At 41.3% G+C, this 13,270-nt stretch overlaps 1 protein-coding gene across 1 annotated transcript in view; it reads left to right on the top strand.

Moving 5' to 3' along the window:
* Pias1 (protein inhibitor of activated STAT 1) overlaps positions 1-13,270 on the top strand; it is a 115,990-nt gene that overhangs the window by 14,147 nt on the left and 88,573 nt on the right. The window lies entirely within an intron of this gene.

Genomic DNA, 13,270 nt, shown 5'->3' with positions numbered 1-13,270 from the left:
TGCCCAGTGCTGGGATTAAAGACTTGCCCCACTACACTCAATTTATCACAGTTTTATTATCTATCTGTTGCGGGAGCTCCTTCCGTTCCTTGAGCCAATAGCCACTGAGATGCCAGCCCATTGGGGCGTGGTCTCTCTCTTTAAAAAAAGCAGCGGCTGTCCTCCATTCCCTCTCTTTCTTCCGGCTTAACTTCCGGCTACTAGGCTCCTTTCCTGATCGCACAGAGAGCTGTTGTCTGGGACGGTAATCTGTTGTCTGGGACGGTGATCTGTAAGTTTTTCCCCTTTAAATAAATAACCATTCTATTAATCATAATTCCAAACTGATGTGGGATTGTTTGTGGCTTACGTCTTCATCTATCTATCTATCTATCTATCTATCTATCTATCTATCTATCTATCTATCTATCTATCTGCCTGCCTGCCTGCCTGCCTACCTACCTACCTACCTACCTAGCTGATTTTTTGAGACAAGGTTTCTCTATAGCTTTGGAGATTGTCTTGGAACCAACTCTTGTAGACCAGGCTGGCCTTGAACAAGAGATCTGCCTGCCTATGCCTCCCAAGTGCTGAGATTAAAGGTGTACGGAGAACTGTACATGATAGAGAATTTATAGAGTTTCTTGGGGTGTGTGTGTGTGTGTGTGTGTGTGTGTGTGTGTGTGTGTGTGTGTGTGTAAAAGCTTTCCAGGATGGAAATTGGTGGGATTTCATGTCCAGAGATTGGACAGTTTACTCTGTAGAGTGGGGTTTCTGGGTCCAGCAGTTAGGGCAGTTAGAGTGTGGGTGAAACCTGGAAGTTGGAGGTCCTCAGGGGAGGGCTTACATCCCCCCTTTTTGTTTACTATTGATAAACAATCAGGTCACAGGAAAGAGGGACAGTGTTATAATTTGACTTCTTTCTGTTGAATAAAGGCCTCAAGGTCCTTTGAGCAATCTTGATTTTTCATCATCAGGGTATAGTCGGGAGTTGCTGGCCTCTGGCTCTGTAGCTAGGGGCCAGTAATCCTGTCATAGCAACTGATTAAAAGTCTGATTAAAAATCTTTTGAATCTATTGTTGAGGAAATTTAGACAAATTTATAAGGCAGGGTTCAACTAGTAGGATTAAGAAGAGAGAAGGAGCTAAGAAGGGTAGTATTTAATTTCATATTGGACACTCAATGGGCCACTGGCCAGATGCACAAACTTTTTTACATATTATAGATCCATCTGGAGTTGTCGATCCTGTCTTTTACTACATCTGACTGGTTGACATAGGAGCAGCCTTCCTCTCTGAGGAAGAGACAGAGACCACCTCTCTTCTGTTTGTAGTAACAGAGTGAGGCCTTAATAAAATCTGAGTCAGTGGAGGAAGAGAGGAAGGGTTGCAAAACGAACTCCACTGGAGGGAGTTTCTGTAAGCTCCAAGTGGGAGCTGAGAGGCAAGAGGGAAGCCCAAGAGGGCATAGAGAAGCTCTGAGACTTCCAAGAGGGACAAGGCCACAGAGGCCCTGAAGGGCTTAAGGAAGCTGGGGGATTTAGCAGATACCTCTTTTTGAGAGGCAAGGAAAATCTGCAACATATAGGCCCAGGAGGGCACTAAGAGATAGATCAGGTAACTCTGAGGGAAAGGGGACAAGGAAAGATTGCAGAAGATTATTTCTTTTTTTTTTTTTTTTTTTTTTTTTTTTTTGAGACAGGGTTTCTTGTAGCTTTGGAGCCTGTCCTGGAACTAGCTCTTGTAGACCAGGCTGGTCTCGAACTCACAGAGATCCGCCTGCCTCTGCCTCCCGAGTGCTGGGATTAAAGGCATGCGCCACCACCGCCCGGCTAGAAGATTATTTCTTAAGAGATCAAAGATAGCCAGGCAATGGTGGCACACACCTTTAATCCCAGCACTCAGGAGGCAGAGGCAGGCGGATCTCTGAGAGTTGGAGGCCAGCCTAGTCTACAAATGCTAGAGGTGTATAGAGAGAGTGTGGGTATTGAGCCTGGGTTATATATTTGGTGGGTTTTGGTGGGGGTTTTTTTTTTTTTTTTTTTTTTTTTTTTTTGTCCTTGGTGAGGTTTTTAAAGCTGTTACCCTACCCTGACAAGAAGATGTGGGTTCCTAAAATGCTATCAGAACTAAGTTGGTGGTCTCCAGTGTCCAGAAGGAGGGGATAGATGGCCCTGGTACTGTGATAACTACCTGAGGCTTCCAGTCAGAGATGACAGTGATCAGGTCAAGAGAGCTTGATCCATCTGCATCGTCCATGGCCAGCCAGATCTAGGTGGTCAGAAAAGGGCATTCTGGGCTTGATGCCTGCTGTAGAAGGCACCGCTTGTTTGGTTCCCAGCTGCCTAGCCCCAAAATAACCACACAGAAACTGTATTAATTAAATCACTGCTTGGCCCATTAGCTCTAGCTTCTTATTGGCTAACTTTTACATCTTAATTTAACCCATTTCTATTAATCTGTATATCACCACAAGGTTGTGGCCTACCAGCAAAGTTTCAGTGAATCTATTTCCGGCCACAGATCCACGGCAGCTCTCTCTCCACCTTCATTCTCCCAGCACTCAGTTCCGTTTTCCTTGCCTACCTAAGCTCTTCCCTGTCAACAATTTCTTTATTCACTAATGGTAATCACAGCACACAGAGGGGACTCCTACATCAGATGCCCTCATACCATGAGAAACATGGGGAGTCAACACCCCAGTATCCTTCTTGATGTCACTGTGGATATGATCTGGGTGGTTTATGAGGGTTCAGAGAGGCCTAAGACCAGTGACCCTCTTGACTGCATTTCAAACAGGAACCTAGAGATTCTCAGGCTTTGGGAGTCCAGGGAACCTGGGTAGTTGCTATGTCCTGTCAAAGGCCTTTGCTAGCATCAGGTATTTTTCCCCCCCAGGCTTTTCTTTCTTTTCTTTTTTTTTTAAAGATTTATTTATTTATTATGTATACAACATTCTACCTCATGTATGCCCGCACGCCAGAGGAGGGTGCCAGATCTCATTACAGATGGTTGTGAGCCACCATGTGGTTGCTGGGAATTGAACTCAGGACTTCTGGAAGAACAGCCAGTGTTCTTAACCACTGAGCCATCTCTCCAGCCCCTTTCAGGCTTTTTCATCTCTCCTGTTGTACACCTTAAAGGCATCTGCTAAGACTTCTGCCTGTGACATCTAGGTCCTTTCTCTAGATGTTTAAGAGACTTAACATCAGGGAACTCTGGGAAAAGAAGTAGGTCATAAGGAGTTCTTTTCCATCTAGGGTCTGGGGATCCAGATTGGTATATTCTAAGAGGGCCTTTGTGAGGTGGTCTAGGAATTGACTCAGGGTTTTTCATATGTTATTGTTTTAAGGGTGGCCTTGCGAAGACCAGCCAGGAGACAGATTACAAATTAATTCTTAGCAAGGATAATATCTGTAGGATATTGTTAAGTCCATTCAGGGTCCTGATTGGGGACTAGCTTGACCCTGACTGGATGGACAACCTGTCTCTGAGAAGGAGTAAAGGGAAACCAAAGAGGCTGGAGAGGAAGAGAACTCACTGCTGTTTGAAGCCGATAAGGGGGAGGTTTATTAGTGTGATCAAAAATAGAGGAAGAATCATCTGGTTTGGGCCTCAGCTAGGAGGAGCTTCAGTTCTGGCTCCTAGACAGAGGACACTGTGGGAAGGAAGTGAGAGATGCACCAGCCAGTGAAGAGTGTGTGCAGGGGTGTGTGTGTGTGTGTGTGTGTGTGTGTGTGTGTTGGAACTGACCTCCTCTGGTGTCTTCCGGTACTGCTAGGTCTGGTTCCTGGCGTCCACTTTACAACAAACTTACATATCCATCAGTGGTAACTTAAAAGACAGGAAGGAGGTTTACACAGTGTGTGTGTGTGTGTAGCGGGGGAGTATAAAAGACAAAAATAGGGCTTGAAGCAGAGAAAAGAGAAATAGGGAATGGGAACTCTCTTTGCATTTCCCTAATTGCTTACAGTAAAAATCCCAAATAATATTAGGATCTAGGAAGGTGCCATTAGGTGACCTTTTGGATTAATTATCTAAGGGATATTGAAGCCAAATTTTTTTTGCAGAAGTGAATAAATTTAGATCCCTTCAGATAGGGTGCCAAGTGTAGAGGCTGGAGGTTTTCTAAGAGGCATCCCAAGGGGGAATGGGAGGGTATGGAAGTCACAGTCTCGTGAATGAGAGAAGGAAGATGTCACTGCAGCCTGTAGTAGTGAGCGTCCCCAGGACTCAGAGGATCGAACGGGGACCAAACTGTTGAGTGGGTCATCACCACATTCAGTGGAGGTTAGGCGCTTAGCCTGACTAAGCTAGCTGTTGGTGCCTGTTGCCAGGGCTTTCATAGAGGTGAGGAGAGAACAGAATCTGAGCTCCAGGAGGAGGGTCTCATCTACAGGAAAGGGTTGGAAATGGGGTCCCAATAGCCACAAGGGTTTAGAGGAGCTGTGGGATTACAGGCAGCTCTGAAGAGAAGGCTTTCCCAACAGAAATATTAAAACTTGTGTCCAGGCCGGGCGGTGGTGGCGCACGCCTTTAATCCCAGCACTCGGGAGGCAGAGGCAGGCGGATCTCTGAGTTCGAGGCCAGCCTGGTCTACAAGAGCTAGTTCCAGGACAGGCTCTAGAAACTACAGGGAAACCCTGTCTCGAAAAACCAAAAAAAAAAAAAAACAAAAAAAAAAACCAAAAACTTGTGTCCAGTGGAGAAGGCTTTTCTCAGCAAAATGATACAGCTTTGCTCTAGCAGAGCTCTTACTCTGCTCTGTGCTCTGCTCTGCTGTGAAGGGAAGACAGGAGAAGAGGGCAGGAAGGGGTGCAGGTTCTGGTTTAGCCTAAGGGATCTGCATTATTGCTGCTCCAAGGGTCTGGGAATGGGGTCAGGTGAAGAGGGTTGTGTTCCCAGCCACCTTCTCCAAGAGTACCAGAGGCGTGTTGGACACTCAAAGGTTGCTTCCTCAGACTCAGGAAAATGTTTGCACAGATCAAAGGAGAAACTTACCTAATTTCTGCTGATGGATGGGTTGCTGAGCAATTGGTGAGCCGGAAGGTAAGTCTGTTACAGGTGGGCTAGAGATGAGGATAGGGTCCCAGTGCAGCTTAGGCCCTGGGGAAATGCAGGCAGTAGGAGAACCTGTTCGAGTCATGACAGAGCAGCATTTTCCTTAATTGAGAACCATATTTTCTTGTCTCTGCACATGAAGTTGGTCAACGTGTTAGTGTTTTAAATTCTAGAATTTTAAATTAAATTAAACTAAACTTAATACTGGGTCCAAATTTTAAAACAGTGTAAGTTAGATTTGTTATTTTTAGTATTCATGTTAACAAGAAGGAGCTTTTTGAAGCCTATATCCATATGTTTCATAAAATGTGGTAGGACATAGATGGGGATGACGTATAAATCATCTATCAAGAAGTGAAACCATGGTAACCCTTTCAGAATGTTAAGTTTGTACATTGCTTGAAGGAAAATGGAATCTCTGTTTACATATAATCACAATATTTTGTCATCTTTTGAGAGCGTAGTGTAATCAGCATGATGGAATGGAGACTGAGAGATGAAGGTGATAGCTGGAGGGGCTGGTGCTGCAGATCTCTTTCCAGTTGTCTTATGTTGAGAAATAAATAAAAGATGAGACATGGGGAGGGAGATGATTATGGAGAAGGATGCAGCCAACCTGATTTACTACTTTGAGTTGAAACTGTCTAACTAGGTTTTCTGGTTGAACTAGGTGTTGTTGACAGATTGCTAATCTACCAGTTGGTTATTTTGTGTCTTCATTTCTGTCTTTATTCTTGTCCTTGTTTGTTTGCTTGTTTGCTTTTAAGGGCTATGTCTCTTTGTTGTCCAGGCTCTGGGACTCACTGTGTAGTAACCCTAATCTGACTTCTCACTTACGGCAAAGCTCCTGCCCAACCTGTAAACCATTTCTAATGGGAAAGAGTAGAAGTGGTCCACAGTCACATTGAATAATCTGACTTCAATAATAATGGATAAAATATTTTTATTTTAATATGCTTTTCTTAATGTATCTGATTTGTTGTTGGTTTTCTTGTGGGGGGGGGGCAGTCTCATTTTGCATCCTAGCAGGCCTGGAACTTACTATGTAGACCAGGCTGATCATGAAACTCATTATGTAGACCAGGCTGGGTTGGAACTCACTTTGTAGATTGCAGGCTTCCATCAGTCCTCCTGCTTCTTCCTAGAATCACTGTGCCTGGCTTTAGGGTATATAATTATAGAATTCTAGTTCATACTTGGTTTTATAGTGAGATTAGATAAAGACTCACAGTACAGAGTCTGTTTTGACTGAAACTACCTCAGCACGCTTGAATGAGAGCTGGGAGGGTCTCATTCTTGGTTAAAATGTAGATATAACTTTTAATAAGGAAGGTCATAGCTAATGAGAATATAAAACTGGTACTTTCTGTTTAATTGCAGAATGGACTCCTTTCACTTGTGTAGTTGGGAATACGTAGGTGTGTGTGTGTGTGTGTGTGTGTGTGTGTGTGTGTGTGTAAGTTTTATGTATCTACAAAGGAGGTTGAGGGTGATGTTGTCTTTAAAATGACAGGCATCCCATTCCTCAGTACAACTCCTTGAGAACATGCAGAGAATCATTTTGAAAGCTTAGCATCTAAATGGCAGTCTGTGAGAAAGGGGAAAAAGGGAAGACTTGTTAGAAACTCTCCAGGACATGCATCTCTGAATGTAAAAGCTCAACAGTTACTAGGTCTTGTAGAAACAAGCCAAAAAATCATTGCTGAGGCATGATGCTATGAAATTTCAGAATACCTAAAGAGGAGATTCTACCATCTTCCAGATGGGGGAATATATAGGTAATCATGAAGGATTAGAGATGAACAGTATGGGGGCTGTTTTGTTTGAGATAGTGTCTCCTGGAACACAGACTAGTGACTTTGAACTTCTGATCCCCCACTCTACCTCCCAAGTACTGGGATTATAGGCATGTGCCACAAAGTCTAGTATTTTAGCTTTTTAAAAAATGTTTATTTATATATTATATGTATGAGTGTTCTGCCTGAATGCATGCATACATGCCTCCTGCACTCAGAGATCAAAAGGAGTCAGATTTCCCTAGAACTGGAGTTAAAAGATGCTGGTGAACCATGTGGATGGTGGGAATTGAACCTGGGCCCTCTACAAGACCACCAAATACTTTTAACTGCTGAGTTTCTCTCCAGCTCCTAGTCTAACCTTTTTGTTTTGGTTTGGTTTGCATTGCTTTGCTTTGGTTTTTTTGCAACAGAGTTTCCTAGTAGCTGTGGAGCCAGTCCTGGAACTACATAGACCAGGCTGGCCTTGAACTCAGATCTGCCTGCCTCTGCCTCTTTACTGCTGGGATTAAAGGCATGTGCCACCATCACCCCGGCCTAGTCTAACCTTTTTAATACCAACACTGGAAATAGAAAATAAGGAAATGTCTTAAATTCTACTAAAATTTTTCTCTCTAAAGTTCTTTACTGAGCCAAACTCAAGAATTGAGTGTGAGGAAGTATTGATTTTATAATAATGCAAGATATAAAAAGACACCTCCCATGCCCCTTTCTCAGAAATCTACTGAAGGAAAAGCCCCACTAAGAAGAGAAGCAAATAGAAGGAGAACCACAGTGATGAGGAAATGGGGTTCAATGTGGGATACAGATAGGGGTTCCTGGGACATAATAAAGGGAAATTCTGTGATCCTAGTGTGCACTAGGCTTAGGTCTAACTGTCCACTTTGTAGCCTTGTAGCAGGCTACTGGAGCTATGTTTTTAGAAAGAAAGAGAGTGCTATAATTTTAGAACACCAGAGTCTGAAATAAGAAGATACTGAATTTGAAGCTAGTCTGAGCTACATAGCAAGTTCCAGACTAGCTTGGGCTGTATGGGGGAAAACCCATTTAAAAAAAAATAATACAACACAACTCAAAACAAAACAAGATCAGAAAAAAAAAGAAAAGATTGAAAACAAAACCAATCAAAATCAAACCGCTTTCCTTCATATAATTGAATATATTGAGAGGAAAGTTTGACTATGTGGATGAATAGACAGTAGGTACATAGAATATTAAAGCACAAAATGGTGGATATTAAATATAAAGAGAGCAAAGTTATATGAAAAGAAATCATAATTATGATATACTTTTGGTTCGGTATTTTATGTATTTATTTACAGATGTAATAATGTAAGCAGAGACAATTGATTCAATCACAAATTATAATGAGATGGTAGGTGATGAGATTTGACAGCTAAAAACATTACCTCTTACAATTGGAAGTCAGTAGATACCTTCAAGGAAAAATGAACAGACTGCTGTACAGATGATGAAAAATTCCAGACGAAAAAGCTAAAATCAAAGATGCAGCTAGGAAGTAGTGTTTCTTGTAAAACTATTTGGATTTTAGAAGTTGTTGTGTATGGGCCAGGTGGTGGTAGTACATGCCTTTAATGCCAGCACTTGGGAAGCAGAAGCAGGTTGATCTCTGAACTCAAGCCACCTTGGTCTACAGAGAGTTCCAAGACAGCCAGAAATGCATAGAGAAACCCTGTCTCAAAAAACAAACAAAAAAAACCCCAACAAAAACAAAATAAATATACATTGGCTAGATAGATGTCTCAATGGTTAAGACCACTTGTTCTTGCAGAGGACCCAGGTTCAATTCCCATGACCTATGTTAGCTCATAACAATCTATAGCTCTAGTTTCAGATGATCCAATACCCACTTTTGATTTCCATGAGCATCAGGCATGCACATAGTGCAAATACATACATGGATGTAAAACACTCATACATGCAACTAAAATAAAAAAGTTAAAAAAATATACACATGGAGCTAGAGAGAATGCTGTGGCTAAAACCAGCTTGCTGTCCAGAGGATCTGTGTTTGATTACCAGCATCCACATCAGATGGTTCACAACTGGCTATAACTCCAGTTCCAGGTGATCTGATGACCCCTTCTGTGTTTGCTTACCTGCATCCACATGCGGGTGTACATCAAATATATAAAAAAAATTAAAAAATTTTAAAGTGGTGCATATGTCTTTCTAATAAAAAATAAAACACTTAGGAAGAATTCCTTCACAGAATTCTGTGCAGAATAAATACACTTTTCAACCATTTTTAATCCCTTGGGATTCTAAGAACTAGATCATCCAAAGATGCAATCAGCAGAATACTGGAATTTTCTAGGAGGTGATGATTTCTAATAGCTATCATGGTTAATGTTATACTTAGTTGTAAATACTCCTTTTATTTTAGTCGTAACAATTGAAGAATTTTAAGCACATTGCATATTAAAATATATTTTATTTCAGCATCTCAGAAGTATCTAAATGTTTGGTTTTCTTGTGTGTTGTCAACACTTCCACATTGTGAATTAATTGCTACATGCTTCTCTGAGCCTTTCATTTGAATGATGCTTCAGATGGCTGGACCTTTTCCGCCCCCTTCTTCAAGTCTCTTAAAATACAGTGCTGATTTATGGTCACCCAAGAGTATGCAAAATCTGTTCCAGTAATAGCAAGGAACACCACCTGGCCTTCCGCTGTGCAAGATCAGGTGCAATGAATGGTAATGGAACACACACACTTCTTAGCCAGAACTTGTTTTTTTAAAGTTCAATTACTGAAGCTTCAACTGGAAATTGAGGTAAACTATATTTATTTTTTAATTAATTCTTCCCCCCATTAAAAGACGTGTGGCTTGTTTCCTTAAATATCTGTAAAATTGTGAAAATATATTTGAAGTAAAATTAGTTGTGGACATTCGGTAGATTTTTTTTGCTTCCTTTGTGAAAAAATACCTGTCTCAAAAACACAATGATAAATTCTCTCTCTCTCTTTTTTTAAAATAAACCCAAACTAGAAACCTTGACTTGTTAATAGCAGCTGTCTTTAGAGAGCATGCTATGTAAGTATTTGTTTAATGGTTGCTAATGTTTGCTTTTTTTTGAGGTAGTCAAAATGTAATTGACAGCTGTCAAGTTTATTTTGTCATCTAACCTTTTCTTTGATTCTTCAAACAAGAGATTTGATTTTTGGTAAATTGTCAATGTGTTTTTCATAGAAATACAATAATGCATCTGCTACATTTTTAATCTTGTACTCACAATGACAAAGGCATCACTGAAATTGTGCTAATTATTGAATTGCTGTTTTTGTTTGTGACTTAGAGAATTGAATTGAAAGATATTTATCTAAAATTTAATGCTGTTTCCCCCTTTTTAAGAACAAACACATTTGCCTATGTGACTGCTAGTGTTCAATTGACAGACTCTAGAATCACCTGGAAAATGGGCCTCTGGACATGCCTGTGGGAAGTATCTTGGTTTTTTAATTGGTGCAGGAAGACCTGCCCACTGTGGGCAACTCCATTTCCTGGCTGTTAATAGCAGCTGTGGGTTCTGGATTTTATAAATGGAAAAAGGGAGTTGAGCAGCATGAATGCATTCATTGCGCTCTGCTCTCAGTTGTGAATGTGATGTGGCCAGCCTTCTTTAAGCACCTGTCATCTTCCCCACTGTAATAATAGGCTTTACCATCGAGTTTTCAGCCAGTGTAGACCCTTTCTCTTAAGTTGGTTTAGTCAGAGCATTTTATAACAAGAACAGGAAAAGAAACTAAGACAGTGTAATGTGTGAATGAGATTGTTCCCCATAGGCTCAGATGTTTGATTTCTTGGTCCCCAATTGTTTGCTAGATTTAGAAAGTGTGGCCTTGCTAGAGGAAGCATGTCACTGGAGATGGGCCTTGAGAGTTGAAAGCCTCATCCCATTTCAAGTTTGCTTTCTCTGCTTCCTGCTTACAGTTTGGGATGTGAGCTCTCATCCGCCTGCAGTCAGAATTCTCTGCCATGATGGATGGAATCTTATCCCTCTGGAACCATAAGCCTACATAAACCCTTTTTTCTATAAGTTGCCTTGGTCATGGTGTTTTATCACAGCAAAGTAAGACCAGCCAACTCCAGTTTGTTTTTTATTACTAATCCTTGATGTTTGGTTTTTTTTATTTCATTACAAACAGAAGATTATTATGAGATAATAGGATCTCCCAATGTAGCTCAAGTTGGCCTTAAACTCAAGTGCCCTCACTCTCAACCTCCCAAGTGCAGTAGTACAGATGTCCAGTTTAAGATTTACAGTGCGTTATTGGAAGTGGAGAATCGGTTTAGTGCTTAAGAGCACATGCTGCTGCTCTTTGAAAGGATCCAAGTTTTGTTTCGAGTGTCCTTATTGAGCACCTCACAGTACCTATAACTCTTTCCACAGGATCCAGTGCCCTATCTTGACCTCTGCAGGCTTCAGGTGTAGTAGGAATCCGCTTGTTCATTTCCCAACTGCCCAGACTCCCAAAATAACCACACAGAAACTGTATTAATTAAATCAGGGCTTGGCCTATTAGTTCTAACTTATTATTGGCTAGCTTTTACATCTTAATTTAACCCATTTCCATTATTTTATATTTTACCATAAGGCTCATGGCCTACTGGCAAGGTTCAGCATGTCTATCTCTGGCAGCGGCTCCATGGCTTCTCTCTGACACTGCCTCCTTTCTCCCAGCATTCAGTTTAGTTTTCCCTGCCTACCTCTATTCCGCTCTGCACTGGCCCAAGACAGGTTTTTTGTTTTGTTTTGTTTTGTTTTTGTTGTTTGTTTGTTTTATTAACCAATTCACAGCATTCAGAGGGGAATCCCACATCAGACAGGGTCTCACAGTATAGCTCTGGCTGACCTTGAACTTTTCTATGTGTAGACCAGGTTGTCTCACAGAGATCTGCCTACCTCTGCCTCCCAAGTGCTTGTATTATAAATACGTTCCACCATTCCTGGCAGGTGTCTTTTAAATAATTTTTCCAGTTGTTTTGTACCTTTCTAGGATGTTTCAGTGAGTAGGGATTAAATACTATTGTCCTATTTACAATCTCTGTTAATATCCTAGAAGAAAATACCTATAGCATTGGGGTAGAATTATTTGTTTTATTGTTGTTTTAGACCGTGTATCTCAGACTGGCCTTAAGCTTAAGATCTTCCTGTCTTAGCCTCCCAATCGCGGCTCTTTCACATGTAGGCCATTATACTCAACAGTTTGTTTCCAACGTCTGAGTTACACCTTTGTATGCCTCTGTAGAACTCAAGAATTTGGGCATTGGTTTGAATGATCTATCGCTGTACACTCTACCTCCATTCCTTCTGACATGCTTTTCTTGTTCATTCCTTCACTGTCAACATAATTGATAACAAATTCTGGTTCTAGATGCTGTAAATAAAATGGTCATATACTCAGAGATCCTCAGTCTAGAATGGTCATCAGTCCTGGAGAACCTCAATCTAGGCAAGGAATCAGTGTATGGATATAAATGACAGTGCATCAGGTTAAGTGTGAAAACTAAATACCCAAGAAATGGACAGTAGTGATAGACTCTAATAAAACAGTTCCAATCTACTGGGGCAGGCTGTGAAGCCGGACTTGAAGGTGGGAAACAGTGGAGTGACTGACAGCTTTGATTGACCAGCTGTATTGCATCAGAGTGCTTCTTTCATTGGTCACTTTTGGGGGCTGTTCTGCTACCTGATTCTAATGTAGTGTTCTAATGTAGTGATCTCAGTCTGTGGCTTGCAACCCATTAGGAACGTTGAATGAACTTTTCACAGGGATCACCTAAGACTATCAGAAACCACAGATTTTTATGTCATGATTCATAACATTAGCAATATTACAGCTATGAAGTAGCAAAGAAAATAATTTTATGTTTGGGGGACACCACAACATGAAGAACTGTGTTTAAGGGCTGCAGCATTAGGAAGATTGAGAACCGTTGCTCCAATGGGTTGGCTAAGAAAAGGTATTTGTAGTAAGTCATACAGGAAGGTAGGGAGGCCTTGCAGCCACTGTGTGTTGGTTTTTGGTATGAAGCCAGAGAATCCAATAGTTTAGGGAATGGATAATTTAATGAATGGGAAGCTTGCAGGTGTGTGTTCATCCTGGCATTTCCTGTCATCCTGTCAGAGACAGGGCTTCTTCCATAAGTAGTAGTATGGTCAGGGTCAACCCTTCCTCTTTGGTTCCCTTTTCTGTTGCTTTAAAATGGAAGGTTCTGTTTAGATTTCCATTTCCTGTTCTTAGAAGGGGTGGAGAATAGAAGCAGTGATGAAATAAATTGTGAACCCAAGAATAATAAAGGTAAGTAGATTTCTGTCATTAGCTGCATGTATTAACAGTGTACAGATGGAATTCTTGATGTCTAAGTGGGAATCTGGAGTTTTAGTATCTGGGACTGCTAGCTAGCA

The sequence above is a fragment of the Arvicola amphibius genome, chromosome 3 (genome assembly GCF_903992535.2).
Source record: "Arvicola amphibius chromosome 3, mArvAmp1.2, whole genome shotgun sequence".
NCBI classification, from domain to species: Eukaryota; Metazoa; Chordata; class Mammalia; order Rodentia; family Cricetidae; genus Arvicola; species Arvicola amphibius.
This window is presented reverse-complemented; position numbering and strand designations above follow the sequence as displayed.